This window comes from Seriola dumerili, unplaced genomic scaffold (assembly GCF_002260705.1).
Source record: "Seriola dumerili isolate Sdu_G_001 unplaced genomic scaffold, Sdu_1.0 BDQW01000122.1, whole genome shotgun sequence".
NCBI lineage: Eukaryota > Metazoa > Chordata > Actinopteri > Carangiformes > Carangidae > Seriola > Seriola dumerili.
The window spans coordinates 621,054-629,028 of NW_019174377.1; positions in this window are offsets into that span (position 1 = coordinate 621,054).

The following is a 7,975-nucleotide window of genomic DNA, read 5'->3' on the forward strand; positions in this document are numbered from 1 at the left end:
AAAAAAAAAGACATAGTATAGTATGGCAAAAAATTTGAAAAAACGACATAGTATAGTATGGCAAAAAATTTGAAAAAATGACTTATTATAATAAGGCATTCAAACTTCCAAAAACGTCATAATATAGTAAGTTACAAAGATGTCATAGCATATTAAGGCGTTAAAAGTAAAAAAAAGACATAGTATAGTATGGCAAAAAATTTGAAAAAACGACATAGTATAGTATGGCAAAAAATTTGAAAAAATGACTTATTATAATAAGGCATTCAAACTTCCAAAAACGTCATAATATAGTAAGTTACAAAGATGTCATAGCATATTAAGGCGTTAAAAGTAAAAAAAAGACATAGTATAGTATGGCAAAAAATTTGAAAAAACGACATAGTATAGTATGGCAAAAAATTTGAAAAAATGACTTATTATAATAAGGCATTCAAACTTCCAAAAACGTCATAATATAGTAAGTTACAAAGATGTCATAGCATATTAAGGCGTTAAAAGTAAAAAAAAGACATAGTATAGTATGGCAAAAAATTTGAAAAAACGACATAGTATAGTATGGCAAAAAATTGGAAAAAATGACTTATTATAATAAGGCATTCAAACTTCCAAAAACGACATAATATAGTAAGTTACAAAGATGTCAAAGCATATTAAGGCGTTAAAAGTAAAAAAAAAGACATAGTATAGTATGGCAAAAAATTTGAAAAAACAACATAGTATAGTATGGCATTCAAACTTCCAAAAACGTCATAATACAGTAAGTTAAAAAACGTCAAAAAACATCATAATATAGCAAGGTATATAGACGTCAATATAAGTAAGGCGTTCAAAGTAAAAAAAACGACAAAGTATAGTATGGCAAAAAATGTGAAAAAACACCATAGTATAGTATGGCAAAAAATGTGAAAAAAGCACATAGTTTAGTAAGGCAAAAAAAACATCAAAAACATCAAAATATAGTAAGTTACAAAGATATCATAGTATATTAAGGCGTTCAAAGTAAAAGAAAAGACATAGTATAGTATGGCAAAAAATTTGAAAAAATGACATAGTATAGTATGGCAAAAAATGTGAAAAAACACCATAGTATAGTATGGCAAAAAATGTGAAAAAACACCATAGTATAGTATGGCAAAAGATTTGAAAAAACGACACAGTAAGATAATCAAACTTCCAAAAACGTTGTAATATAGTAAGTTACAAAGATGTCATAGCATATTAAGGCGTTAAAAGTAAACAAAAGAGATAGTATAGTATGGCAAAAGATTTGAAAAAACGACACAGTAAGATAATCAAACTTCCAAAAACGTTGTAATATAGTAAGTTACAAAGATGTCATAGCATATTAAGGCGTTAAAAGTAAACAAAAGAGATAGTATAGTATGGCAAAAGATTTGAAAAAACGACACAGTAAGATAATCAAACTTCCAAAAACGTTGTAATATAGTAAGTTACAAAGATGTCATAGCATATTAAGGCGTTAAAAGTAAACAAAAGAGATAGTATAGTATGGCAAAAGATTTGAAAAAACGACACAGTAAGATAATCAAACTTCCAAAAACGTTGTAATATAGTAAGTTACAAAGATGTCATAGCATATTAAGGCGTTAAAAGTAAACAAAAGAGATAGTATAGTATGGCAAAAGATTTGAAAAAACGACACAGTAAGATAATCAAACTTCCAAAAACGTTGTAATATAGTAAGTTACAAAGATGTCATAGCATATTAAGGCGTTAAAAGTAAACAAAAGAGATAGTATAGTATGGCAAAAGATTTGAAAAAACGACACAGTAAGATAATCAAACTTCCAAAAACGTTGTAATATAGTAAGTTACAAAGATGTCATAGCATATTAAGGCGTTAAAAGTAAACAAAAGAGATAGTATAGTATGGCAAAAGATTTGAAAAAACGACACAGTAAGATAATCAAACTTCCAAAAACGTTGTAATATAGTAAGTTACAAAGATGTCATAGCATATTAAGGCGTTAAAAGTAAACAAAAGAGATAGTATAGTATGGCAAAAGATTTGAAAAAACGACACAGTAAGATAATCAAACTTCCAAAAACGTTGTAATATAGTAAGTTACAAAGATGTCATAGCATATTAAGGCGTTAAAAGTAAACAAAAGAGATAGTATAGTATGGCAAAAGATTTGAAAAAACGACACAGTAAGATAATCAAACTTCCAAAAACGTTGTAATATAGTAAGTTACAAAGATGTCATAGCATATTAAGGCGTTAAAAGTAAACAAAAGAGATAGTATAGTATGGCAAAAGATTTGAAAAAACGACACAGTAAGATAATCAAACTTCCAAAAACGTTGTAATATAGTAAGTTACAAAGATGTCATAGCATATTAAGGCGTTAAAAGTAAACAAAAGAGATAGTATAGTATGGCAAAAGATTTGAAAAAACGACACAGTAAGATAATCAAACTTCCAAAAACGTTGTAATATAGTAAGTTACAAAGATGTCATAGCATATTAAGGCGTTAAAAGTAAACAAAAGAGATAGTATAGTATGGCAAAAGATTTGAAAAAACGACACAGTAAGATAATCAAACTTCCAAAAACGTTGTAATATAGTAAGTTACAAAGATGTCATAGCATATTAAGGCGTTAAAAGTAAACAAAAGAGATAGTATAGTATGGCAAAAGATTTGAAAAAACGACACAGTAAGATAATCAAACTTCCAAAAACGTTGTAATATAGTAAGTTACAAAGATGTCATAGCATATTAAGGCGTTAAAAGTAAACAAAAGAGATAGTATAGTATGGCAAAAGATTTGAAAAAACGACACAGTAAGATAATCAAACTTCCAAAAACGTTGTAATATAGTAAGTTACAAAGATGTCATAGCATATTAAGGCGTTAAAAGTAAACAAAAGAGATAGTATAGTATGGCAAAAAATTTGAAAAAACGACACAGTAAAATAATCAAACTTCCAAAAACGTTNAAAGTAAAAAAAACGACAAAGTATAGTATGGCAAAAAAAATGAAAAAAACGACATAAGTATGGCAAAAAATTTGAAAAAACGACATAGTATAGTATGGCAAAAAATTTGAAAAAACGACACAGTAAAATAATCAAACTTCCAAAAACGTTATAATATAGTAAGTTACAAAGATGTCATAGCATAGTAAGGTGTTTAAAGTAAAAAAAAACAACATAGTAAAGTATGGCAAAAAATCGGAAAAAATTACTTATTTTAATAAGGCATGAAAACTTCCAAAAACGTCATAATATAGTAAGTTACAAAGATGTCATAGCATATTAAGGCGTTAAAAGTAAAAAAAAAGACATAGTATAGTATGGCAAAAAATTTGAAAAAACAACATAGTATAGTATGGCATTCAAACTTCCAAAAACGTCATAATACAGTAAGTTACAAAGATGTCATAGCATAGTAAGGCGTTCAAAGTAAAAAAACCACATAGTATAGTATGGCAAAAGATTTGAAAAAACGACACAGTAAAATAATCAAACTTCCAAAAACGTTATAATATAGTAAGTTACAAAGATGTCATAGCATATTAAGGCGTTAAAAGTAAAAAAAAGAGATAGTATAGTATGGCAAAACATTTGAAAAAACAACATAGTATAGTATGGCAAAAAATTTGAAAAAATGACTTATTATAATAAGGCATAAAAACTTCCAAAAATGTCATAATAAAGTAAGTTACAAAGATGTCATAGCATAGTAAGGCGTTCAAAGTAAAAAAAAAAGACATTTTATAGTATGGCAAAAAATGTGAAAAAACACCATAGTATAGTATGGCAAAAAATTTGAAAAAATGACTTATTATAATAAGGCATTCAAACTTCCAAAAACGTCATAATATAGTAAGTTACAAAGATGTCATAGCATATTAAGGCGTTAAAAGTAAAAAAAAAGACATAGTATAGTATGGCAAAAAATGTGAAAAAACGACATAGTATAGTATGGCAAAAAAATCTGAAAGAATGACTTATTTTAATAAGGCATTCAAACTTCCAAAAACGTCATAATATAGTAAGTTACAAAGACGTCATAGTATATTAAGGCGTTCAAAGTAAAAACAAAGACATAGTAAAGTATGGCAAAAAAATGTGAAAAAACGACATAGTATAGTATGGCAAAAAAATTGAAAAAATGACTTATTATAATAAGGCATTCAAACTTCCAAAAACGTCATAATATAGTAAGTTACAAAGATATCATAGCATATTAAGGCGTTAAAAGTAAAAAGAAAAAGACATAGTATAGTATGGCAAAAAATGTGAAAAAAGTGACTTATTATAATAAGGCATTCAAACTTCCAAAAACGTCATAATATAGTAAGTTACAAAGATATCATAGCATAGTAAGGCGTTCAAAGTAAAAAAAAAAAGACATAGTATAGTATGGCAAACAATTTGAAAAAACGACATAGTATAGTATGGCAAAAAATTTGAAAAAATGACTTATTATAATAAGGCATTCAAACTTCCAAAAATGTCATAATATAGTAAGTTACAAAGATGTCATAGCATAGTAAGGCGTTCAAAGTAAAAAAAAAAGACATTTTATAGTATGGCAAAAAATGTGAAAAAACACCATAGTATAGTATGGCAAAAAATTTGAAAAAATGACTTATTATAATAAGGCATTCAAACTTCCAAAAACGTCATAATATAGTAAGTTACAAAGATGTCATAGCATATTAAGGCGTTAAAAGAAAAAAAAAAGACATAGTATAGTATGGCAAAAAATGTGAAAAAACGACATAGTATAGTATGGCAAAAAATTTGAAAAAATGACTTATTATAATAAGGCATTAAAACTTCCAAAAACGTCATAATATAGTAAGTTACAAAGATGTCATAGCATATTAAGGCGTTCAAAGAAAAAAAAAAAGACATAGTATAGTATGGCAAAAAATTTGAAAAAACGACATAGTATAGTATGGCAAAAAATTTGAAAAAATGACTTATTATAATAAGGCATTCAAACTTCCAAAAACGTCATAATATAGTAAGTTACAAAGATGTCATAGCATATTAAGGCGTTAAATGTAAAAAAAAGACATAGTATAGTATGGCAAAAAATGTGAAAAAACGACATAGTATAGTATGGCAAAAAATTTGAAAAAATGACTTATTATAATAAGGCATTCAAACTTCCAAAAACGTCATAATATAGTAAGTTACAAAGATGTCATAGCATATTAAGGCGTTAAAAGTAAAAAAAAAGACATAGTATAGTATGGCAAAAAATGTGAAAAAACGACATAGTATAGTATGGCAAAAAATTTGAAAAAATGACTTATTATAATAAGGCATTCAAACTTCCAAAAACGTCATAATATAGTAAGTTACAAAGATGTCATAGCATATTAAGGCGTTAAAAGTAAAAAAAAAGACATAGTATAGTATGGCAAAAAATGTGAAAAAACGACATAGTATAGTATGGCAAAAAATGTGAAAAAAATGACTTATTATAATAAGGCATTCAAACTTCCAAAAACGTCATAATATAGTAAGTTACAAAGATGTCATAGCATATTAAGGCGTTAAAAGTAAAAAAAAGACATAGTATAGTATGGCAAAAAATGTGAAAAAACGACATAGTATAGTATGGCAAAAAATGTGAAAAAACGACATAGTATAGTATGGCAAAAAAGTGGAAAAACAAAATGATATAATAAGGCATAAAAACTTCAAAAAACGTCATACTATAGTAAGTTACAAAGATGTCATAGCATAGTAAGGTGTTTAAAGTAAAAAAAAAAGACATAGTAAAGTATGGCAAAAAATCTGAAAAAATGACTTATTATAATAAGGCATTAAAACTTCCAAAAACGTCATAATATAGTAAGTTACAAAGATGTCATAGCATATTAAGGCGTTAAAAGTAAAAAAAAAGACATAGTATAGTATGGCAAAAAATGTGAAAAAACGACATAGTATAGTATGGCAAAAAATGTGAAAAAACGACTTAGTATAATAAGGCATAAAAACTTCAAAATACGTCATAATATAGTAAGTTACAAAGATGTCATAGCATATTAAGGCGTTCAAAGAAAAAAAAAAAGACATAGTATAGTATGGCAAAAAATTTGAAAAAACGACATAGTATAGTATGGCAAAAAATTTGAAAAAATGACTTATTATAATAAGGCATTCAAACTTCCAAAAACGTCATAATATAGTAAGTTACAAAGATGTCATAGCATATTAAGGCGTTAAAAGTAAAAAAAAAGACATAGTATAGTATGGCAAAAAATGTAAAAAAAAGACATAGTATAGTATGGCAAAAAATGTGAAAAAACGACATAGTATAGTATGGCAAAAAATTTGAAAAAATGACTTATTATAATAAGGCATTCAAACTTCCAAAAACGTCATAATATAGTAAGTTACAAAGATGTCATAGCATATTAAGGCGTTAAAAGTAAAAAAAAGACATAGTATAGTATGGCAAAAAATGTGAAAAAACGACATAGTATAGTATGGCAAAAAATTTGAAAAAATGACTTATTATAATAAGGCATTCAAACTTCCAAAAACGTCATAATATAGTAAGTTACAAAGATGTCATAGCATATTAAGGCGTTAAAAGTAAAAAAAAGACATAGTATAGTATGGCAAAAAATGTGAAAAAAAGACATAGTATAGTATGGCAAAAAATGTGAAAAAAATGACTTATTATAATAAGGCATTCAAACTTCCAAAAACGTCATAATATAGTAAGTTACAAAGATGTCATAGCATATTAAGGCGTTAAAAGTAAAAAAAAAGACATAGTATAGTATGGCAAAAAATGTGAAAAAACGACATAGTATAGTATGGCAAAAAATGTGAAAAAACGACATAGTATAGTATGGCAAAAAAGTGGAAAAACAAAATGATATAATAAGGCATAAAAACTTCAAAAAACGTCATACTATAGTAAGTTACAAAGATGTCATAGCATAGTAAGGTGTTTAAAGTAAAAAAAAAAGACATAGTAAAGTATGGCAAAAAATCTGAAAAAATGACTTATTATAATAAGGCATGAAAACTTCCAAAAACGTCATAATATAGTAAGTTACAAAGATGTCATAGCATATTAAGGCGTTAAAAGTAAAAAAAAAGACATAGTATAGTATGGCAAAAAATGTGAAAAAACGACATAGTATAGTATGGCAAAAAATGTGAATAAACGACTTAGTATAATAAGGCATAAAAACTTCAAAATACGTCATAATATAGTAAGTTACAAAGATGTCATAGCATAGTAAGGCGTTCAAAGTAAAAAAAAAAGACATATTATAGTATGGCAAAAAATGTGAAAAAACGACATAGTATAGTATGGCAAAAAATGTGAAAAAACGACATAGTATAGTATGGCAAAAAAGTGGAAAAACAAAATGATATAATAAGGCATAAAAACTTCAAAAAACGTCATACTATAGTAAGTTACAAAGATGTCATAGCATAGTAAGGTGTTTAAAGTAAAAAAAAAAGACATAGTAAAGTATGGCAAAAAATCTGAAAAAATGACTTATTATAATAAGGCATGAAAACTTCCAAAAACGTCATAATATAGTAAGTTACAAAGATGTCATAGCATATTAAGGCGTTAAAAGTAAAAAAAAAGACATAGTATAGTATGGCAAAAAATTTGAAAAAACAACATAGTATAGTATGGCAAAAAATTTGAAAAAATTACTTATTATAATAAGGCATTCAAACTTCCAAAAATGTCATAATATAGTAAGTTACAAAGATGTAATAGCATAGTAAGGCGTTCAAAGTAAAAAAAAGACATAGTATAGTATGGCAAAAAATGTGAAAAAACACCATAGTAAAGTATGGCAAAAAATGTGAAAAAACGACTTAGTATAATAAGGCATAAAAACTTCAAAATACGTCATAATATAGTAAGTTACAAAGATGTCATAGCATATTAAGGCGTTAAAAGTAAAAAAAAAGACATAGTATAGTATGGCAAAACATTTGAA